The sequence below is a fragment of the Gymnogyps californianus genome, unplaced genomic scaffold (genome assembly GCF_018139145.2).
Source record: "Gymnogyps californianus isolate 813 unplaced genomic scaffold, ASM1813914v2 HiC_scaffold_44, whole genome shotgun sequence".
NCBI classification, from domain to species: domain Eukaryota; kingdom Metazoa; phylum Chordata; class Aves; order Accipitriformes; family Cathartidae; genus Gymnogyps; species Gymnogyps californianus.
The window spans coordinates 156,128-178,915 of record NW_026114334.1 but is presented as its reverse complement, the minus strand read 5'-3'; the positions used below and the strand labels follow the sequence as shown (position 1 = coordinate 178,915).

General features: G+C 55.9%; 2 pseudogenes; both read left to right on the top strand.

Moving 5' to 3' along the window:
- Nucleotides 1-1,089: 1,089 nt before the first annotated feature.
- Nucleotides 1,090-4,020, top strand: LOC127028825 (protocadherin alpha-8-like; annotated as a pseudogene).
- Nucleotides 4,021-11,846: 7,826 nt separating this feature from the next.
- Nucleotides 11,847-19,681, top strand: LOC127028824 (protocadherin alpha-2-like; annotated as a pseudogene).
- Nucleotides 19,682-22,788: the final 3,107 nt, after the last annotated feature.

Sequence of the window (22,788 nt, the reverse complement as noted above, 5' to 3'; positions counted from 1 at the left end):
AGGCAAAGAAGGAAGAAATGAGATGGTGAGGGAAGAACAGGGAAAAGAAGAGAGAGAAGGATAAAAAGGGGAAAAAGGAGAAGCAGAGAGGGAAGGAAAGAACACTGGAGAGAAAGAAGATAACGGATGAACCATTAAACGGGTTTACTAGCATGCACCGACGTTATCTCTGTTATAGAAAGGTGGGGGGGGGGAGAGACGAAAGGAAGAAAGAAGGAAGGAAGAAGGGAAGAAAGGAAGAAAGGAAGAAGCAAGCAATTAAGGAAGGAAGCTGACAAAAAAGAGAAAGCAAGAGACGATAGAGGAGGTTACCAGGGTGCACTGACGTTCTCTGTAGACGCTGAAGGGAGCTGATCCCTAAGAGCCTCCGCTTGGTTAGAGTACCGCGCTCCGGCGCTGATGGCCCGTAATTAGCGCTGATGGCTCCGTCTTTGACGGTCGCGTCGCCGCCGCGCGCAGGAGGCAAGAAACAAGGTACAGCAGGGCAAGATCGCAAAGAAAGGAAGAGAAAACGGAGACAGAACAAAAGAAAGACGAAGAAGACGGAGGAAAGAGAAGATAAAAGAAAAGAAAAGAAAAGAAAAGAAAAGAAAAAAAAAGAAAAGAAAAGAAAAGAAGAAAAGAAAAGAAAGAAAAGAAAGAAGAGAAAAGAAAGTAGGAAAGAGAAGGAAGAAAGAAACGAACAAAGAGAGAGCACTGAAGGAAGGAAGAAAGAGAAAAGAAGAAAGAAAGGCAGAAAGAAAGAGGAAGAAGGAAGGAAAGGAATCTGTGCAAGCAAAGAGCGAGCAAGCGAGGAAGGAAAACGAAACAGAGAGAGAGAGAAGAAAAGGAAGAGGCGAAGGGCAGGGAGAGAGGAAGAGGAGATGAGCGGCGCGGGCGCTGGTGGGAGCGTGTGAGGCGGCGGAGCAGCACAGGGTCGCTGCAGGCTCAGAAACGGCGGCGGAGCGGCGAGGCGGCTCCGCGCCGGTGCGGCGGAGAGCCCGGCTGTGAGCGCGGGGGGCGGCGCGGGGCGGGCAGGAGAGGCGGTGCGTCCGGGCGGCGGCGGGGAGCCGTGCGGGCCGGCGGGTGCCGGCGGCGGCGGCGGCAGCGATGGGCGTGTGTTGGGGTGCGGTGGTGCGGGTGCTGTTGCTGCAGGCGGGGTGGGCGTTGGGCGTCGGGCAGGTGCGGTACTCGGTGCCGGAGGAAGCGAAGCCGGGACGGTGGTGGCCGGCTGGCGCAGGACCTGGGCCTGGAGGCGGGCGAGGCGGAGGCTTGGCGGCTGCGGCTGGTGGCGCAGGGCCGGCGGGCGAGCGTGGAGGTGAGCGGGGCGAGCGGGGCGCTGGTGGTGAGCTCGCGGCTGGACCGGGAGGAGCTGTGCGGGAAAGAGCGCGCCGTGCGCCCTGCGGCTGGAGGTGCTGGTGGAGCGGCCGCTGCGCGTCTTCCACGTGGAGCTGGAGGTCACCGACATCAACGACAACGCCCCGCTCTTCCCCGCCGCCCGGAAAAACCTCAGTTTACGGAGAACTCCCCTCCCGCTCGGTTCCCGCTGGAGGGGCGTCGGATGCAGACATCGGAGCCAACGCGCAGCTCTCCTATACACTCAGCCCCAGCGACCACTTCTCTCTGGATCTGGGAAAACCGAGGAAGACGATGAGCCTTATTCCGGTGCTCGCGAAATCTCTGGACCGCGAGACGATGCCTGTGCACCGGTTGTGTTGACGCGAGTGACGGGGCCGGCCGTCGCTGACGGGCACGATGGAGCTGGTGATCTCGGTGCTGGACGAACGACAACGCGCCCAGTTCAACCAGTCGGTGTATAAAGTGCAGCTGCCGGAAAATACGGAACGCGGCACTTTAGTGATCAGAACTAAACGCCACGGATCTGGATGAGGGACGAACAGGAATATCTCGTATTCTCTCCAGAAGGTGTTCCCGCAGGATGGAGGAGACGTTTGAGCTCGACAGAAACGCGGAGAGATCCGTCTTAGGGTGACTTAGACTTTGAGGTTGTTGGTCTCTATCCCTGCAAGTGGATGCAGCGGAATCAGGGCAACCCACCGCTGTCGGGTCACTGCAGGTGGTGGTGGAGGTGGTGGACGTGAACGACAACGCGCCGGAGGTGTGGGTGACGTCGCTGTCGGTGCCGGTGCCGGAGGACGCGTCGGTGGGGACGGTGGTGGCGCTGCTGAGCGTGTCGGACCGGGACTCGGGGGCGAACGGGCGGGTGCGGTGCGCGGTGTGGCCGCCGGCGCCGTTCGGGCTGGTGGCGAGGTTCGCGGGCTCGTACTCGCTGGTGCTGCGGGAGGCGCTGGACCGGGAGCGGGTGTCGGAGTACGAGGTGGAGGTGCGGGCGGAGGACGGCGGGGCGCCGCCGCTGCGCGGCAGCCGCGGGGTGCGGGTGCCGGTGTCGGACGTGAACGACAACGCGCCGGCGTTCGCGCAGGCCGTGTACACGGTGCTGGCGCGGGAGAAACGCGGCGGGCGCGGAGCTGGCGCGGCTGTGGGCGCGGGACGCGGACGAGGCGGGGAACGGGCGCGTGAGGTACTCGGTGGCGGAGGGCGTGGGCGGGGGCGCGGGGCGGGCGGGGGGTGGCGGGCGGCGTCGAGCTACGTGTCGGTGGACGCGGAGAGCGGGCGCGTGTGGGCGCTGCGTCCGTTGGACTACGAGGAGGTGCAGGTGCTGGAGTTCGAGGTGCGGGCGTGGACGCGGGGAGCCGCCGCTGTGCGGCAACGCCACGGTGCAGCTCTTCGTGGTGGACGAGAACGACAACGCGCCGGCGCTGCTGCCGGCGCCGGGCGTCGGGCCGGGCCCGGGGCGTCGGGCTGGTCGTCGTCGGGTCCGGGCTCGGGGCGCTGTGGGTGGGCGGCGTGGGGGGCGCCGGCGGGGCAGGTGGTGGCGAAGATCCGGGCGGTGGACGCGGACTCGGGCTACAACGCGTGGCTGCGCTACGAGCTGTGGGAGCCGCGGGGGAAGGGCCCGTTCCGCGTGGGGCTGTACAGCGGCGAGGTGAGCACGGCGCGGGCGCTGGAGGAGGCGGACGGCCCGCGGCAGAGGCTGGTGATCGTGGTGCGGGACCACGGGAGCCGGCGCGCTCGGCCACGGCCACGCTGAGCGTGTCGCTGGTGGAGGGCGCCGAGGCGGCGCTGGCGGCCGCGGGCTCGTCGTCGTCGTCGTCGTTCGTCGTCGGGAGCGGGGCTGCGGCCGGCGGCGGGCGCGGAGGGCGGCGCGCGGCGTCGGCGTCGGCGACGAACGTGTGGCTGGTGGTGGCCATCTGCGCGGTGTCGAGCGTGTTCGTGCTGGCGGTGGTGCTGTACGGGGCGTCGCGGTGGTCGCCGCGGGCGGCGTGGTGTCGGGCCCGGGCCGGCGACGCTGGTGTGCGCCAGCGAAGTGGGAGCTGGTCGTACTCGCAGCGCCAGAGCCGGAGCTGTGCGTGGCGGACGGCGCGGGCAAAGCGACCTGATGGTTTTCAGCCCAACTTCCCCGCGCCCGGCCCCGCGGCGAAGGAGACGCAGCCGGAGCCGCCCGCTCTCCTGGACACGGTCAGTGGCCCTCCCTTTCTGGCCTCTCGCCCTTCGCCCTTCTTCGCGGTCTCCCTCCGCCCTTCTTCGCGGTCTTCGTTCTGGCCGCGCCTGGGCAGGCGCTGGTGGGAGGCGGGCTCAGCCCGCGGGGCCTGCGGCGGTGGGTGCTTGGCGGTGCTCAAGGGTGTTCACGGCACCTTTGCATCTGCCTCCGCGTCCTTGCCGGAGCCCCTCGCTCTCGCTGGGGGGGAAACTAGCGGTACTGCCGCACCCGCGGCGGTTACCGTCGGCAGCTGAGGTTTGCTGCTGTGGGTGTGAGCTGTTCTCCCGTAGAGTAAAATCGCTGCCGACTGCGATGAGAGGTGCCACGACCAGCTTTCGAGACGCTCTTGCTTGGGGTGTGTAGCGTTTGCACGCGAGCTTGCTGAAGGAGTGCAAGACAGGCAGGCTGTGATGGTGACAGTGCCCCAGCGCTATTTGGTGCCTTATTCGCGTTGCAGAGTGCTGATTGTGCTGGTATGAGATGTGGAAAGTTTTCTTGTGGAAAAGTCTGTCCTCTCTGTGTGATTGTCCCCTGCAAGAGCCGTGATGCGAGGTGACAATTGAGGCTTCAGGGTTTCTCTCCCCGTGGAGTAATTTTCCCTTTTCATTCTCCACCAGAATCATTAAGAAAGTGGGGAAGGCTTTGGACTTTTCCTCTGTTGTTTTTTTCCAAGTATGCTATCACTCTACTTAGCAGTCTAAAGTGTTCAGGGAGAGGAGTGTGACAAGGTAGGTGTGAGAAACGGGAATTTTCTTTTCTTTTCCCACGCCGCCAAATCGTGCTATCGACTTCCGTTCCTGTCTGGAGAAGTGACGTGGTGTGATGTAGGCTGGCCTGTTTTGCTAGTCTTTCAATATTTGGATCAGCATTGGGAGCCTATGAAGACTTGGAAACCTTCTCTTAAAAAACCCCAGATTGTCCTATGCATTAGGTATCATCCATTACAGTGCTGTGCTCGTCGGCATTCGGGTTGTTCTCTCACAGAAGGAAATCATGCCACTGCATTAGAGCTACCTGACACCATCGCTACAAGCAGGGGAAGGGTCTGGAAATGCTGGAGTGAGCAGGTGGGAAAGGAAATAGTGGCATGTCGCAGAGGTGAATGTGGCAGTGGACCGAGTAGGGCCTGGGCATCTGCTCATGTGAAGGGTGACCTTGAGCAGTGGAAAGACTGTCTGAATTGGAAATCGTTGGAAGACCATGGGCCATGTCATGAGAGACAGCTGGGAGATGATGTGCTTGTCTTGAGAATGCATGTCCCAGAGTGGGGAATGGAGGATGCCTAGAGGAAAGCCTGAGGCAGGATGGACACAGAAGTGTTCTTGCCCAGGATCCTTTCCCATGCTGCGAGGGTCTGGAGTTGGAGGGCTTCTGGATCTTGAGACAGTGTGTGGTACTGAAATGCCCAGATGTCTGTTGAGGTTATGAGTACCTTGCACCAGAGGCCGACCCTTGTGCTGCTGCCTGCTGCGAAGGCAATGTGCTGGTAAGAGGGGGTGACATGCAGAGTGATGAATATTTTCCCTGGTGTTTTGGGAAAGATGTTGTGGGAGGATAGTGCTTCAGTGTGCTGTCCTTGTGGAGTGGTGGGCATCTACAGGAGCTTGCACAGCTGTTGGTGTTGCCATCACGGCAACCTCCTCAGGCAGGATTTGTAAGGGCACATGAGGAGGTGGGTTTAATCTTTGTGCACTCAGCTTCCCCTACTTGTGCACTTGCAGAGGTGGCCATGGAGGAGATGGTGTCGTCTTGTCATTATTAACTCCTTCAGATATGTGCATGTACACACCAAACCCTGCACAGGAACGCAGCTCTGTTTTTCCATCGTAGCAATTCTCTCACCCAGTTGACATCGTGAGACCGCTTGCGCTTCAGCATTTGGTGTGTTTTTCTGAAAGAAAAAACCCCTGTGGACTGGGATTAGAGCTGTCACAGCTCTAATCACAGAATCCTGAAGAACTCCGTTCTTACGTGCAGCTCTGTGGTGTTTCCATCTGAGATTTGTGAAAAGGCAAAAGCATTCAGGGTGAAGCTGACGCATCTGGGAAGATTCTGCCAGACAGTGAGTGGCTTTGCAGCCCCGTATGTTCTTTTTAATTTCCTATGTTCTTTTTCACCAATTCCCCTCCCTGAAAATGTGTCTTTTCTGAAGAAGCAAGCAGCGATGCTAGAGGGAAGTCGCTGCCACCTCAAGTGGATGTGTTTGAGAGACAGCTGTACTTTTGTTCCTGTTCGGTCGTGGTATCTTTATGTTGGATTGACGGATGTTGCCTGGATTATAATGCCTTTAGGTTTGGAGCAGCAAAGCACCGCTGCCTGCTCTCGTTCCTTTCCTGCTGCTTCCAGGCAGAGTGTGAGCAGGCAGCAGCAAGGAGATATGGGGAGGGACCCCAATCCATTTGATGGAATGGATGTGTTGGGCATCAAGGAGATGTTCTAAGTGAAAGAGTCATGGTGTTTTCTTGTGTGAGTATTGCTCCCAGCTCTGCCACATTTCCATCTGAGATAGCTGAAGCCTTGCCAAACATGACAGGTCAGCAGCAGAGAGCGTGTGGGACACCGTGTATATGATACCTTCTGTGTGATTTTTATGGTGGTGTCATTGATGGAAGGGTCTGCAAGCTTGAGGTGGAAAGGAAACTGTGGCATGTTGCAGAGGTGAAGTTGGACGTGGCATGAGTAGGGCCTGGCTGTTTCTTGCTGTGACGAGTGATTGTGAGCAGTGGGAGGACTTGTCTGTGGGAACTGGAAATCCTAGGGAAGACCATGGGCCATGTCATGAGAAGACAGCAATGGGAGATGATGTGCTTGTCTTGAGAACGCATGTGTCGGAGTGGGAATGGAGGATGCCTAGAGGAAAGCCTGAGGCAGGATGGGCACGAAGTGTTCTCACCCAGGATCCTTTTGCAGGCTCCCAAGGGTCTGGAGTTGGAGGCCTTCTGTCACAGAAGGGCATGACTTCCATTGGAGGGTTCCATCACAGGGAGGGTGACCTTGGCGGGGAAGAGTCTTGCCTGAGGAAATGGAGATGCGGTCAGAACACAGACTGTGTCATTGGGGAAGAGGTGGAGCATGTCCGCTTAGGGAGATCCTGCTTCCCAGGGCACGGGAAAGAGGATGCCAGTTGAAAAACCTCAAGAAGAGCTGTGGCAGAGAGTGGTACTTGGCGGGAATCCTGTCAGGAGCTCCAGAAGTTCTGCATAGCCTTGTGCCCAGTCATTCTCTTCTTGCCTTTCAATGCAGTGGAATGGGATTCTTTTGAGGTTGTGAATGTATCTCAGCAGGGAGAGACCCTTGTGCTGCTGCCTGAGTGACGTAGGAAATGTGTTGGTAAGAGCTGGTGAGATGCAGAGTGCTGAATCCTGTCTGATGAACCTTTTCCCTGTTGTTTTGGGAAAGGTGTTGTGGGAGGGTAGCACTTGAATGTGCTGTCCTTGTGTAGTGGTGGGCATCTGTAGCAGCTTCCACAGCCATTGATGTTGTTAAAAAACCCAGTTAGCAGGGCTTATTGAAAGAGCTTTAAAGTAGATTTGAAGGGGAAGGGGATAAAACGAGGCTCGCTAGTGATAAGCCCTGGGGCGGCACGCCAGCGTGTGAGGGACGGTGTGCTAGCGAGGTCCTTCAGTGTGCTCCACGATGTGCTGAGTAGACTGGAACACATTTGAAATGTCTCTATGCTAATGCGTGGAGCATGAGGAATGAAGAGAGGAGCTAGAAGCTTTGGCCCAGTCCCAGAGCTACGACGTCATTGGCCTAAGCGAAACTTGGTGGGAAGAGTCCTGTGACTGGTGTGGCGTGATGGCCAGTTCTAGGCTCTTGTGGAGGGCTAGGCAGGGCAGGTGAGGCGGGCGGGTGGTGCTGTATATAAGGGAGGGTTTGGATTGTATGGCCTTGCAGTTGGCGACGACAGGGTCGAGAGCCTCTGGGTAAGGATTAAGGGAAAAGCAAATAAAGCGGCTGTTGTTGTGGGAGTCTACTATCGACCACCCAGCCAGGATGACCACACTGATGAATCATTCTGCAAGGAATGAAGGGATGTCTCTCGATCAGCTGCCCTTGTCCTTATGGGCAATTTTAACTTCCCAGACGTCAACTGGGAATATCATACAGCAGACCCAAACAGGTCCAGGAAAATCCTGCAGGATGTTGAAGATAACTTCTTGGTGCAGGTACTAAGGGAGCCGAGAAGCAAAGGTGCCCTCCTGGATGTGTTGTTTGTAAAGAGAGAGGGACTCCTGGGTGAAGAGGTGCTTGGTGCTGTGGGTCACATGGACCATGAAGTAGTTGAGTTTCAAATCATTGTCAGTAGGAGAAAAACTGCCAGCAAAACTTTGACGCTGGATATGGGGAGAGCAGAGCTGGGCTGCTGAAGGAACTAGTTAGTAAGGTCCCCTGAGAATGTGCTCTTGAAGGTAGTGGGGTCCATGAACGCTGGCCACTTTTTAACCATACTCCTGCCATCTCTTAAGAGCGCAGGAAGGCAATTCGAAAGTGTCGGAAGTCAAGCAAGCGGGGCAGAAGGCTGGCTTGGCTGAGCAGGGATCCTCTAGAACTTAGGTGGAAGAGGAAAGTGTGCGGACATTGAAAGGAAGGATGGGTGACAGGGAAGGACTACAGAGCTGCTGTTTGCCACTGTAGGGAGAAAATTCACGTGGCCAAGCTCAAGTAGAGTTCAAGCTGGCCAGCAGTGTGAAGGACAACAAAAAGGGCTTCGTAAAATATGTTAACAACCAAAGAAGGATCAGAGATAACATCGGTCTGTTACTTGATGAGGTCGACCTCCTCACAAATAGGGGTAGAGAAAGCAGAGATGTTTAATGCCTTCTTTGCCTCTGTCTTTCACACCGATGATGGGCCCTGGGACCCCAGAGCCCTGTGTTGGAAGACCTTGACTGGGGGAATGCTAAGCTCCCAGCCAACTCTGAACTTGTTTGAGACTTGCTGCTCCAGCTGGAGGCACATAAGTCTATGGAGGCCAATGGGATTCATCCCAGGGTACTGAAGGAGCTGGCCGATGTTATGGCGGGACTTCTTTCCATTATTTTTCAACGGTCTTGGAAGTCTGGAGAGGTCCCAGTTGAGTGGAAGCCAGCAAAAGTTGTCCCAATTTTCAGGAAGGGTAAGAAGGAAGAGCCTGGTAATGACAGGCCTGTCAGCCTCCCTTCAGTGCCTGGAAAAATTATGGAGAAGGTTGTTCTGGGAGTTATTGAAAAACACTTGAGAGAGACTGCAGTCATTGGTCGTAGCCAGCACGGGTTCACGAGGGGAAAGTCCTGTTTAAGTAAGTTAATTTCCTTTTATGAGAAGGTCACCCATCTAGTTGCCCAAGGGAAGCCAGTAGATGTGGGTTTTTTGGATTTTAGCAAGGCTTTTGAAACCGTCTCTCACGGTATCCTTCTGGATAAAATGTCCCTCATACAGCTGTCATAATGCTTGTCATAAGAGAAGTCCCAATACATTGGGTGAGCAGTTGGCTGATGGGTTGGGGTCAAAGAGTCAGAGTCAATGGGGTTACATCAGGCTGGCGGCCAGTCAGGGAGGCCTTAGAGAGATCTGGATAGGCTGGAGAGCTGGGCAATCCCAACCGTATGGAAAGTAACAAGAGCAAGTGCCAGGTTCTGCCCCTGGGACAGGGTAATCCTGGTTATAGGTACAAATTGGGGGACGAGAGGGTGGCGAGCAGCCCTGCGAACGAGATGTGGGGGTTTGGGTGGATGGCAAGTTGAATAGGAGTCAAGTGTGCCCTGGCAGCCAAAAGGGCCAGCCGTGTGCTGGGGTGCATGAAGCCCAGCATGGCTAGCCGGTTGAGGGAGGTGATTGTCCACTCTACACTGCACTGGTGCCGCCCCATCTCGAGTTCTGTGTGCGGTTTTGGGTGCCTCCCTAGAAGAAGGACATCAAAATCTAGAGTGTGTCCCAAGGAGGGTGACCAAGATGGTGAAAGGTGTCGAGGGCAAGACTTATGAGGAGCAGCTGAGGTCACTTGGTTTGTTCAGCTTGGAGAAGAGAAGGCTGAGGGGTGACCTCATCGCAGTCTACAACTTCCTCGAGGGGGCAGGGAGGGGAGGTGCTATCTCCTCTCTCTGGTCACCAGCGATAGGCCATGAGGAAAAGTAGGAAGCTGCATCAGGAGAAGTTCAGGTTGGACATTAGGAAAAGGTTCTTGACTTGAGAGGGTGGTCAGTCACTGGAACAGGGCTCCCCAGGGAAGTGGCACGGCACCAAGCCGGTCAGAGCTCAAGGAGCAGACTGTACAATGGTTTAACATTTTGGCACAACATGAGTCATTCTTTTTCTGTCCAACACCTCAGAATCTCTGATAATGTTAAGGAAATATCCTTTAAAACCCAAATGTCCTGTCCTGAAATGTTTCTTTTCAGAAGCAGCAACCAGTGATGCTACAGGTAAGTCACTCCCACCTAAAGTGGATGTTTTCACATGTGTCTTGTAATAAAGACGAGATGTTTGAGAGACGGTGTACTTTTGTTCCTGTTTAGTTGTGGTATCTTCATGTTGGATCGAGCAAATGTTGCCTGGATTGTAATGCCTGTAGGTTTGGAGCAGCAAAGCACCACTGCCTGCTCTCGTTCCTTTGCTGCTGCTCCCAGGCACAGGGTGAGCAGGCGGCAGCAAGCACGGATGGAGGAGGGACCACAATCCATTTGATGGAGTGGATGTGTTGGGAGCCAAGGGATTGTTCTGAGTGAACATGCCGTGGTGTTACTCTTGTGGCTTTTGTTTGGGTGTTGTGAGGGTGGATGATGCTAATGAAGTGGGAGGTATTCCGTGGGAACTAATGGCCCTGTGTTGTTCTGGCAGTGCGTGCCTCCCTGAAAGGAAAGCACGAGTTTGCCATTCAGTGTGCAGGTGGAAAAGGAGGCCAGAGGAATAGCTCCTCATTGAGATACACATGAAGTGCTCGGGAGCTGTGGTTGCCCCATGCTTTTTCAGCCTTCTTGCAGGATCATCGTGCTTGGCTGTGATGGGTTTGATTTCCCTAAAGAAAGACCCCCTGGGTTGTTTGGAGTCTTTGGAGCCTGCTTGCAGGGATGTGGAAGTAGCTGGGGCTTGGTCTTGTGTTACAGAGGGTGGTGGATTCCGTTGTGATGTAGCAGAGGTGTTCTTTGCCATATGATTGCCTTGCTGTGTTATTTGCTGGGTCCTTGCGAGGAGTGGAGGCTGAAGAGTGTGGTGTTCTTTGAGAAGGGGAGGGAGGTGGAGGTGGAGGGGCAGTCTGTGTGTCTTGCATAGACTGGAGGAAAGGAGGAAAGTTGTAACTTGTCTGGAGGGATGGAAGGTGGAAGGGAAGAGGAATGCGAGCTCTTGCCAAAGGGCATGTCCATGCTTCATGTGAGCGTGGTGTAGAAAATGTTTTGTTAAAGGTGGAAAAGAAGAGAGGAGGCTGGAATCAGAAGAGAAGGGGAGTCAAGGATAGGTAGGGCGAGGGCAAAAAGAAAAAGGAAGCGAAGAAAAGGAGGAAAGAGGAAAAAGGTGAAAGGAAGAGAAAGGAAGAGATGAAAGAAAAGGAGGAGAAAAGGAACGAGAAAGGAAGGAGGAAAGAAAAAGGAGAAGGAAAGAAAGAGCAAGGAAGATGGGAAAAGAGGACTGTATGCAAGGAAAAAGCAAGCAGGAAGCAAGACAGAAGATGAGGAAGAGAAGGAGGAAGGAGGAAGTGGAGGACGGACAGAAGGACAGAGGAGATTACCAGGAGCACTGATGTTATCTCTACGTGGTGAATGGAGGTGAGGACTTCAGCGTCCTCGCTACTCAGAGACACTGTGCAAGGCTTGATGAAAAGTGTTTGAGGAAGAGGAATGAGAGCTCTTGGCAGAGGGCATGTCCGTGCTCCATGGCGAGGGTGATGTAGTCATATAGAGAAGCTGTTGGTAAAGGAGACATGGAAGAGGCAAAGAGGGAAGAAGAAGAGAAGGGAGAGCAGGACAGGGAAGAGAGAGGAGGAGAAAGAGGAGAAAGCAGAGAAGGAAAGAAGGAAGGAAGAAACAACAGAGAGAAAGAAAAGCAAACAAGAAGAAAGCGAGCAATAGAGAGAAAGAAGATCAAGAAAAGAAGAAAGGATAAATGAGTTTACTAGCATGCACGGACGCTATCACTGTTCACAGAAGGTGGTGAGGGAGAGAAAGGAAGGAAGAAAGGAGGGAAGGAAGGAAGGAAGGAACGAACGAACGAACGAACGATAGACGAGATTACGAAAACACACGGAGCTTAGCTGTAGCCGCTGAAGGGAGCTGATCCCTAAGAGCCTTCGGCTTGGTTAGAGTACGCGCTCCGGCGCTGATGGCCCGCAATGAGCGCTGATGGCTCCGTCTTTGAGGGTGTCCGCCGCGGCCGCCGGAGGCGAGCGACGAGCTGCGAGCGGGCGTAAAGAAGCCGAGAAGGATTTAAAGGGAAGGGAAAGGGAGGAAAGAATGGGCCACGGCAAGAAGGAAGAGAAGGAGGAAGAGAAGAAAGCAGAAAGAATTTGGAAAGAGAAGACAGAGGAAAGAGAATCAGGGAAGAGAAGGGAGAAGAAAGAGAAGAAAAATAGTAGGAAAGAAAGGAAGAACGAGGAGACGGATAGAAAGAGATAACTGTAGGAAGAAAGAAGGAGCAAAGAAGAAAGAGAAAGGAAAGAAGGAAAGAGCAAAGAAGCAAGGGAAAAGAAAATACAGAAACCAAGAAAAAAAGAAGCGAAAGGAAGAGGCGAAGGGCAGGGAGAGAGGAGAGAGGAGAGGAGCGGCGCGGGGCCGGCGGCGCGGGCGCTGGTGGGGAGGCGTGTGAGGCGGCGGAGCAGCACAGGGTGTCGCTGCAAGGCTCAGAAACGGCGGCGGAGCGGCGAGGCGGCTCCGCGCCGGTCGGCGGAGAGCCCGGCTGTGAGCGCGGGGGGCGGCGCGGGGCGGGCAGGAGAGGCGGTGCGTCCGGGCGGCGGCGGGGAGCCGTGCGGGGCCCGGGCGGGTGTCGGCGGCGGCGGCGGCGGCGGCAGCGATGGGCGTGTGTTGGGGTGCGGTGGTGCGGGTGCTGTTGCTGCAGGCGGGGTGGGCGTTGGGCGTTCGGGCAGGTGCGGTACTCGGTGCCGGGAGGAAGCGAAGGCGGGACGGTGGTGGGCCGGCTGGCGCAGGACCTGGGCCTGAGGCGGGCGAGGCGGAGGCTTGGCGGCTGCGGCTGGTGGCGCAGGGCCGGCGGGCGAGCGTGGAGGTGAGCGGGGCGAGCGGGGCGCTGGTGGTGAGCTCGCGGCTGGACCGGGAGGAGCTGTGCGGGAAGAGCGCGCCGTGCGCCCTGCGGCTGGAGGTGCTGGGTGGAGCGGCCGCTGCGCGTCTTCCACGTGGAGCTGGAGGTCAACCGACATCAACGACAACGCCCCGCTCTTCCCCGCCGCCCGGAAAAACCTCAGCATCGCGGAATTCACCACGCTGCCGGGCTCTCGGTTCCCGCGCTGAGGGCGCGTCGGATGCAGACATCGGAGGCCAACGCGCAGCTCTCCTATACACTCAGCCCCAGCGAGCATTTCCGTCTGGATTTACAGAAATCGAATGAGCGAAATGTTGTACCCGATCTTGTTTTAACGAAATCTCTGACCGCGAGACGATGCCTGTGCACCGGTTGGTGTTGACGGCGAGTGACGGGGGCGGCCGCGCTGACGGGCACGATGGAGCTGGTGATCTCAGTGCTGGACGTGAACGACAACGCGCCCCAGTTCAACCAGTCGGTGTATAAAGTGGAGCTGCCGGAGAGCGCTGCGGAGGGGACGCTGGTGGTGCGGGGTGAACGCCACGGATCCGGACGAGGGCATTAACAGTGAGGTGAACCTACACCGCGACCAACTTCCTTCCCGTGAGAGGAAGAGATGTGATTACCGTCAATCCGAAGACGGGCGAGATCCGTCTCACGGGCGCCCTGGACTTCGAAGAAGTCAGGATATTTGATTTTCGCATTGAAGCGAGAGACAAAGGGACACCGCCGCTGTCGGGTCACTGGCAGCGTGGAGCTGGAGGTGGTGGACGTGAACGACAACGCGCCGGAGGTGTGGGTGACGTCGCTGTCGGTGCCGGTGCGGAGGACGCGTCGGTGGGACGGTGGTGGCGCTGCTGAGCGTGTCGGACCGGGACTCGGGGGCGAACGGGCGGGTGCGGTGCGCGGTGTGGCCGCCGGCGCCGTTCGGGCTGGTGGCGAGGTTCGCGGGCTCGTACTCGCTGGTGCTGCGGGAGGCGCTGGACCGGGAGCGGGTGTCGGAGTACGAGGTGGAGGTGCGGGCGGAGGACGGCGGGGCGCCGCCGCTGCGCGGCAGCCGCGGGGTGCGGGTGCCGGTGTCGGACGTGAACGACAACGCGCCGGCGTTCGCGCAGGCCGTGTACACGGTGCTGGCGCGGGAGAACAACGCGGCGGGCGCGGAGCTGGCGCGGCTGTGGGCGCGGGACGCGGACGAGGCGGGGAACGGGCGCGTGAGGTACTCGGTGGCGGAGGGCGTGGGCGGGGGCGCGGGGGCGGGCGGGGGGTGGCGGGCGGTCGTCGAGCTACGTGTCGGTGGACGCGGAGAGCGGGGCGCGTGTGGGCGCTGCGTCCGTTGGACTACGAGGAGGTGCAGGTGCTGGAGTTCGAGGTGCGGGCGGTGGACGCGGGGGAGCCGCCGCTGTGCGGCAACGCCACGGTGCAGCTCTTCGTGGTGGACGAGAACGACAACGCGCCGGCGCTGCTGCCGGCGCCGGGGCGTCGGGCCGGGGCCCGGGGCGTCGGGCTGGTCGTCGTCGGGTCCGGTCTCGGGGGGCGCTGTGGGCGTGGGCGGCGTGGGGGCGCCGCGGGGCAGGTGGTGGCGAAGATCCGGGCGGTGGACGCGGACTCGGGCTACAACGCGTGGCTGCGCTACGAGCTGTGGGAGCCGCGGGGGAAGGGCCCGTTCCGCGTGGGGCTGTACAGCGGCGAGGTGAGCACGGCGCGGGCGCTGGAGGAGGCGGACGGCCCGCGGCAGAGGCTGGTGATCATGGGTGCGGGACCACGGGGAGCCGGCGCGCTCGGCCACGGCCACGCTGAGCGTGTCGCTGGTGGAGGGCGCCGAGGCGGCGCTGGCGGCCGCGGGCTCGTCGTCGTCGTCGTCGTCGTCGTCGTCGTCGGGAGCGGGGCTGCGGCCGGCGGCGGGCGCGGAGGGCGGCGCGTCGGCGTCGGCGTCGGCGACGAACGTGTGGCTGGTGGGTGGCCATCTGCGCGGTGTCGAGCGTGTTCGTAGCTGGCGGTGGGTGCTGTACGGGGCGTCGCGGTGGTCGCCGCGGGCGGCCGTGGTGTCGGGGCCCGGGCCGGCGACGCTGGTGTGCGCCAGCGAAGTGGGGAGCTGGTCGTACTCGCAAGCGGCCAGAGCCGGAGCCTGTGCGTGGCGGACGGCGCGGGCAAGAGCGACCTGATGGTTTTCAGCCCCAAACTTTCCCGCCGCCGCCCGGCCCCGCGGCGAAGGAGACGCAAGCCGGAGCCGCCCGCTCTCCCTGGACACGTCAGTGGCCCTCCCTTTCTGGCCTCTCGCCCCTTCGCCCTTCTTCTCGGTCTCCCTCCGCCTTCTTCGCGGTCTTCGTTCTGGCCCGCCGCCTGGGCAGGCGCTGGTGGGAGGCGGGCTCAGCCCGCGGGGCCTGCGGGCGTGGGTGCTTGGCGGGTGCTCAAGGGTGTTCACGGGCACCTTTGCATCTGCCTCCGCGTCCTTGCCGGAGCCCCTCGGCTCTCGCTGTGGGGGGAAACTAGCGGTACTGCCGCAGCCCGCGGCGGTTACCGTCGGCAGCTGAGGTTTGCTGCTGTGGGTGTGAGCTGTTCTCCCGTAGAGTAAAATCGCTGCCGGCTGCGATGAGAGGTGCCACGACATCAGCTTTCGAGACGCTCTTGCTTGGGGGTGTGTAGCGTTTGCACGCGAGCTTGCTGAAGGAGTGCAAGACAGGCAGGCTGTGATGGTGACAGTGCCCCAGGCGCTATTTGGTGCCTTATTCGCGTTGCAGAGTGCTGATTGTGCTGGTATGAGATGTGGAAAGTTTTCTTGTGGAAAAGTCTGTCCTCCTCCTGTGTGATTGTCCCCTGCAAGAGCCGTGATGCGAGGTGACAGTTGAGGCTTCAGGGCTTTCTCTCCCCGTGGAGTAATCTCTCCCTTTTGATTCTCCCACCAGAGTCATTAAGAAAGTAGGGAAGGCTTTGTGGACTTTTCCTCTGTTGTTTTTCCAAGTATGCTATCACTCTACTTAGTAGTCTAAAGTGTTCAGGGAGAGGAGTGTGACGCAAGGTAGGTGTCAGAAACGGGAATTTTCTTTTTCTTTTCCCACGCGCCAAATCGTGCTATCGACTTCCGTTCCTGTCTGGAGAAGTGACGTGGTGTGATGTAGGCTGGCCTGTTTTGCTAGTCTTTCAATATTTGGATCAGCATTGGGAGCCTTATAGAAGACTTGGAAACCTTCTCTTAAAAAAACCCCAGATTGTCCTATGCATTAGGTATCATCCATTACAGTGCTGTGCTCGTCGGCATTCGGGTTGTTCTCTCACAGAAGGAAATCAATGCCCACTGCCATTAGAGCTACCCTGACACCATCGCTACAAGCAGGGGAAGGGTCTGGAAATGCTGGAGTGAGCCCTGAGGTGGGAAAGGAAATAGTGGCATGTCGCAGAGGTGAATGTGGCAGTGGCACCGAGTAGGGCCTGGGCATCTGCTCATGTGAAGGGTGACCTTGAGCAGTGGAAAGACTTGTCTGAATTGGGAAATCGTTGGGAAGACCATGGGCCATGTCATGAGAAGACAGCAATGGGAGATGATGTGCTTGTCTTGAGAATGCATGTCCCAGAGTGGGAATGGAGGATGCCTAGAGGAAAGCCTGAGGCAGGATGGACACGAAGTGTTCTTGCCCAGGATCCTTTCCCATGCTGCGAGGGTTCTGGAGTTGGAGGCTTCTGGATCTTGAGACAGTGTGTGGTACTGAAATGCCCACGATGTCTGTTGAGGTTATGAGTACCTTGCACCAGAGGCCGACCCTTGTGCTGCTGCCTGCCTGCCGAAGGCAATGTGCTGGTAAGAGGGGGTGACATGCAGAGTGATGAATATTTTCCCTGGTGTTTTGGGAAAGATGTTGTGGGAGGACAGTGCTTCAGTGTGCTGTCCTTGTGGAGTGGTGGGCATCTACAGGAGCTTGCACAGCTGTTGGTGTTGCCATCACAGCAACCTCCTCAGGCAGGATTTGTAAGGGCACATGAGGAGGTGGGTTTAATCTTTGTGCGCTCAGCTTCCCCTACTTGTGCACTTGCAGAGGTGGCCATGGAGGAGATGGTGTGTCGTCTTGTCATTATTAACTCCTTCAGATATGTGCATGTACACACCAAACCCTGCACAGGAACACAGCTCTGTTTTTCCATCGTAGCAATTCTCTCACCCAGTTGACATTGTGAGACCGCTTGCGCTTCAGCATTTGGTGTGTTTTTCTGAAAGAAAAAACCCCCTGTGGACTGGGGTCAGAGCTGTCACAGCTCTAATCACAGAATCCTGAAGAACTCCGTTCTTACGTGCAGCTCTGTGGTGTTTCCATCTGAGATTTGTGAAAAGGCAAAAGCATTCAGGGTGAAGTTGACGCATCTGGGAAGATTCTGCCAGACAGTGAGTGGCTTTGCAGCCCTCCATATGTTCTTTTTCATTTCCTATGTTCTTTTTCACCAATTCCCCTCCCCTGAAAATGTGTCTTTTCTGAAGAAGCGAGCAGCGATGCTAGAGGGAAGTCGCTGCCACCTCAAGTGGATGTGTTTGAGAGACAGCTGTACTTTTGTTCCTGTTCGGTCGTGGTATCTTTATGTTGGATTGACGGACGTTGCCTGGATTATAATGCCTTTAGGTTTGGAGCAGCAAAGCACCGCTGCCTGCTCTCGTTCCTTTCCTGCTGCTTCCAGGCAGAGTGTGAGCAGGCAGCAGCAAGGAGATATGGGGGAGGGACCCCAATCCATTTGATGGAATGGATGTGTTGGGCATCAAGGAGATGTTCTAAGTGAAAGAGTCATGGTGTTTTCTTTGTGTGAGTATTGCTCCCAGCTCTGCCACTTTTCCATCTGAGATAGCTGAAGCCTTGCCAAACATGACAGGTCAGCAGCAGAGAGCGTGTGGGACACCGTGTATATGATACCTTCTGTGTGATTTTTATGGTGGTGTCATTGATGGAAGGGTCTGCAAGCTTGAGGTGGAAAGGAAACTGTGGCATGTTGCAGAGGTGAATGACGGACGTGGCATGAGTAGGGCCTGGCTGTTTCTTGCTGTGACGAGTGATTGTGAGCAGTGGGAGGACTTGTCTGTGGGAACTGGAAATCCTAGGGAAGACCGTGGGCCATGTCACGAGAAGACAGCAATGGGAGATGATGTGCTTGTCTTGAGAACGCATGTGTCGGAGTTGGGAATGGAGGATGCCTAGAGGAAAGCCTGAGGCAGGATGGGCACGAAGTGTTCTCACCCAGGATCCTTTTGCAGGCTCCCAAGGGTCTGGAGTTGGAGGCCTTCTGTCACAGAAGGGCATGACTTCCATTGGAGGGTTCCATCACGGGGAGGGTGACCTTGAGCGGGGAAGAGTCTTGCCTGAGTAAATGGAGATGCGGGTCAGAACACAGACTGTGTCATTGGGGAAGAGGTGGAGCATGTCCGCTTAGCTGGAGATCCTGCTTCCCAGGGCACGGGAAAGAGGATGCCAGTTGAAAAACCTCAAGAAGAGCTGTGGCAGAGAGTGGTACTTGGCGGGAATCCTGTCAGGAGCTCCAGAAGTTCTGCATAGCCTTGTGCTCAGTTGTTCTCTTCTTGCCTTTCAATGCAGTGGAATGGGATTCTTTTGAGGTTGCGAATGTATCTCAGCAGGGAGAGACCCTTGTGCTGCTGCCTGAGTGACGTAGGAAATGTGTTGGTAAGAGCTGGTGAGATGCAGAGTGCTGAATATTGTCTGATGAACCTTTTCCCTGTTGTTTTGGGAAAGGTGTTGTGGGAGGGTAGCACTTGAATGTGCTGTCCTTGTGTAGTGGTGGGCATCTGTAGCAGCTTCCACAGCCATTGATGTTGTTAAAAAACCCAGTTAGCAGGGCTTATTGAAAGAGCTTTAAAGTAGATTTGAAGGGGAAGGGGATAAAACGAGGCTCGCTAGTGATAAGCCCTGGGGCGGCACGCCAGCGTGTGAGGGACGGTGGTGCTAGCGAGGTCCTTCAGTGTGCTCCACGATGTGCTGAGTAGACTGGAACACATTTGAAATGTCTCTATGCTAATGCGTGGAGCATGAGGAATAAAGGAGAGGAGCTAGAAGCTTTGGCCCAGTCCCAGAGCTACGACGTCATTGGCCTAAGCGAAAGCTGGTGGGAAGAGTCCTGTGACTGGTGTGGCGTGATGGCGGTTCTAGGCTCTTGTGGAGGGCTAGGCAGGGCAGGTGAGGTGGGCGGGTGGTGCTGTATATAAGGGAGGGGTTGGATTGTATGGCGCTTGCAGTTGGCGACGACAGGGTCGAGAGCCTCTGGGTAAGGATTAAGGGAAAAGCAAATAAAGCGGCTGTTGTTGTGGGAGTCTACTATCGACCACCCAGCCAGGATGACCACACTGATGAATTAAACTACAAGGAATGAAGGGATGTCTCTTGATCAGCTGCCCTTGTCCTTATGGGCAATTTTAACTTCCCAGACGTCAACTGGGAATATCATACAGCAGAACCCAAACAGGTCCAGGAAAATCCTGCAGGATGTTGAAGATAACTTCTTGGTGCAGGTACTAAGGGAGCCGAGAAGCAAAGGTGCCCTCCTGGATGTGTTGTTTGTAAAGAGAGAGGGACTCCTGGGTGAAGAGGTGCTTGGTGGCTGTGTGGGTCACATGGACCATGAAGTAGTTTGAGTTTCAAATCATTGTCAGTAGGAGAAAAACTGCCAGCAAAACTTTGACGCTGGATATGGGGAGAGCAGAGCTGGGGCTGCTGAAGGAACTAGTTAGTAAGGTCCCCTGAGAATGTGCTCTTGAAGGTAGTGGGGTCCATGAATGCTGGTTACTTTTTAACCATACTCCTGCCATCTCTTAAGAGCGCAGGAGCAGGCAATTCGAAAGCGTCGGAGTCAAGCAAGCGGGGCAGAAGGCTGGCTTGGCTGAGCAGGGATCCTCTAGAACTTAGGCAGAAGAGGAAAGTGTGCGGACATTGAAAGGAAGGATGGGTGACAGGGAAGGACTACAGAGCTGCTGTTTGCCACTGTAGGGAGAAAATTCACGTGGCCAAGGCTCAAGTAGAGTTCAAGCTGGCCAGCAGTGTGAAGGACAACAAAAAGGGCTTTGTAAAATATGTTCACAGCCAAAGAAGGATCAGAGATAACATCGGTCCGTTACTTGATGAGGTCGACCACCTCACAAATAGGGGTGTAGAGAAAGCAGAGATGTTTAATGCCTTCTTTGCCTCTGTCTTTCACACCGATGATGGGCCCTGGGACCCCCAGAGCCCTGTGTTGGAAGACCTTGACTGGGGGAATGCTAAGCTCCCAGCCAACTCTGAACTTGTTTGAGACTTGCTGCTCCAGCTGGAGGCACATAAGTCTATGGAGGCCAATGGGATTCATCCCAGGGTACTGAAGGAGCTGGCCGATGTTATGGCGGGACTTCTTTCCATTATTTTTCAACGGTCTTGGAAGTCTGGAGGGGTCCCAGTTGAGTGGAAGCCAGCAAAAGTTGTCCCAATTTTCAGGAAGGGTAAGAAGGAAGAGCCTGGTAATGACAGGCCTGTCAGCCTCCCTTCAGTGCCTGGAAAAATTATGGAGAAGGTTGTTCCGGGAGTTATTGAAAAACACTTGAGAGAGACTGCAGTCATTGGTCGTAGCCAGCACGGGTTCACGAGGGGAAAGTCCTGTTTAAGTAAGTTAATTTCCTTTTATGAGAAGGTCACCCATCTAGTTGCCCAAGGGAAGCCAGTAGATGTGGGGTTTTTTGGATTTTAGCAAAGCTTTTGAAACCGTCTCTCACGGTATCCTTCTGGATAAAATGTCCCTCATACAGCTGTCATAATGCTTGTCATAAGAGAAGTCCCTAATACATTGGGTGAGCAGTTGGCTGATGGGTTGGGGTCAAAGAGTCAGAGTCAATGGGGTTACATCAGGCTGGCGGCCAGTCAGGGAGGCCTTAGAGAGAGATCTGGATAGGCTGGAGAGCTGGGCAATCCCCAACCGTATGGAATGTAACAAGAGCAAGTGCCGGGTTCTGCCCCTGGGACAGGGTAATCCTGGTTATAGGTACAAATTGGGGGACGAGAGGGTGGCGAGCAGCCCTGCGGAACGAGACGTGGGGGTTTGGGTGGATGGCAAGTTGAATAGGAGTCAGGAGTGTGCCCTGGCAGCCAAAAGGGCCAGCCGTGTGCTGGGGTGCATGAAGCCCAGCATGGCTAGCCGGTTGAGGGAGGTGATTGTCCCACTCTACACTGCACTGGTGCCGCCCCATCTCGAGTTCTGTGTGCAGTTTTGGGCGCCTCCCTAGAAGAAGAACATCAAACTATTAGAGTGTGTTCCAAGGAGGGTGACCAAGATGGTGAAAGGTGTCGAGGGCAAGACTTATGAGGAGCAGCTGAGGTCACTTGGTTTGTTCAGCTTGGAGAAGAGAAGGCTGAGGGGTGACCTCATCGCAGTCTACAACTTCCTCGAGGGGGGCAGGGGAGGGGGAGGTGCCGATCTCCTCTCTCTGGTCACCAGCGATAGGCCATGAGGAAATGGTAGGAAGCTGCATCAGGGGAAGTTCAGGTTGGACATTAGGAAAAGGTTCTTGACTGAGAGGGTGGTCAGTCACTGGAACGGGCTCCCCAGGGAAGTGGTCACGGCACCAAGCCGGTCAGAGCTCAAGGAGCAGACTGTGCAATGGTTTCAACATTTTGGCAGAACATGAGTCATTTCTTTTTCTGTCCAACAACCTCAGAAATCTCTGATAATGTTAAGGGAAAATATCCTTTAAACCCAAATGTCCTGTCCTGAAAATGTTTCTTTTCAGAAGCAGCAACCAGTGATGCTACAGGTAAGTCACTCCCACCTGAAGTGGATGTTTTCTTCACATGTGTCTTGTACATAAAGACGAGATGTTTTGAGAGACGGGTGTACTTTTGTTCCTGTTTAGTTGTGGTATCTTCATGTTGGATCGAGCAAATGTTGCCTGGATTGTAATGCCTGTAGGTTTGGAGCAGCAAAGCACCACTGCCTGCTCTCGTTCCTTTGCTGCTGCTCCCAGGCACAGGGTGAGCAGGCGGCAGCAAGCACGGATGGAGGAGGGACCACAATCCATTTGATGGAGTGGATGTGTTGGGAGCCAAGGGGATGTTCTGAGTGAACATGCCGTGGTGTTACTCTTGTGGCTTTTGTTTGGGTGTGTGATGGGTGGATGATGCTAATGAGTGGGAGGTATTCCATGGGAACTAATGGCCCTGTGTTGTTCTGGCAGTGCGTGCCTCCCTGAAAGGGAAAGCACGAGTTTGCCATTCAGTGTGCAGGTGGAAAAGGAGGCCAGAGGAATAGCTCCTCATTGAGATACATGAAGAGTGCTCGGGAGCTGTGGTTGCCCCGTGCTTTTTCAGCCTTCTTGCAGGATCATCGTGCTTGGCTGTGATGGGTTTGATTTCCCTAAAGAAAGACCCCCCTGGGTTGTTTGGAGTCTTTGGAGCCTGTTTTCAGGGATGTGGAAGTAGCTGGGGCTTGGTCTTGTGTTACAGAGGGTGGTGGATTCCGTTGTGATGTAGCAGAGGTGTTCTTTGCCATATGATTGCCTTGCTTTGTTATTTGCTGGGTCCTTGCGAGGAGTGGAGGCTGAAGAGTGTGGTGTTCTTTGAGAAGGGGAGGGATGTGGAGGTGGAGGGGCAGTCTGTGTGTCTTGCATAGACTGGAGGAAAGGAGGAAAGTTGTAACTTGTCTGGAGGGATGGAAGGTGGAAGGGAAGAGGAATGCGAGCTCTTGCCAAAGGGCATGTCCATGCTTCATGTGGAGCGTGGTGTAGAAAATGTTTTGTTAAAGGTGGAAAAGAAGAGAGGAGGCTGGAATCAGAAGAGAAGGGGAGTCAAGGATAGGGTAGGGCGAGGGCAAAAAGAAAAAGGAAGCGAAGAAAAGGAGGAAAGAGGAAAAAGGTGAAAGGAAGAGAAAGGAAGAGATGAAAGAAAAAGGAGGAGAAAAGGAACGAGAAAGGAAGGAGGAAAGAAAAAGGAGAAGGAAAGAAAGAGCAAGGAAGATGGGAAAAGAGGACTGTATGCAAGGAAAAAGCAAGCAAGGAAGCAAGACAGAAAGATGATGAAAGA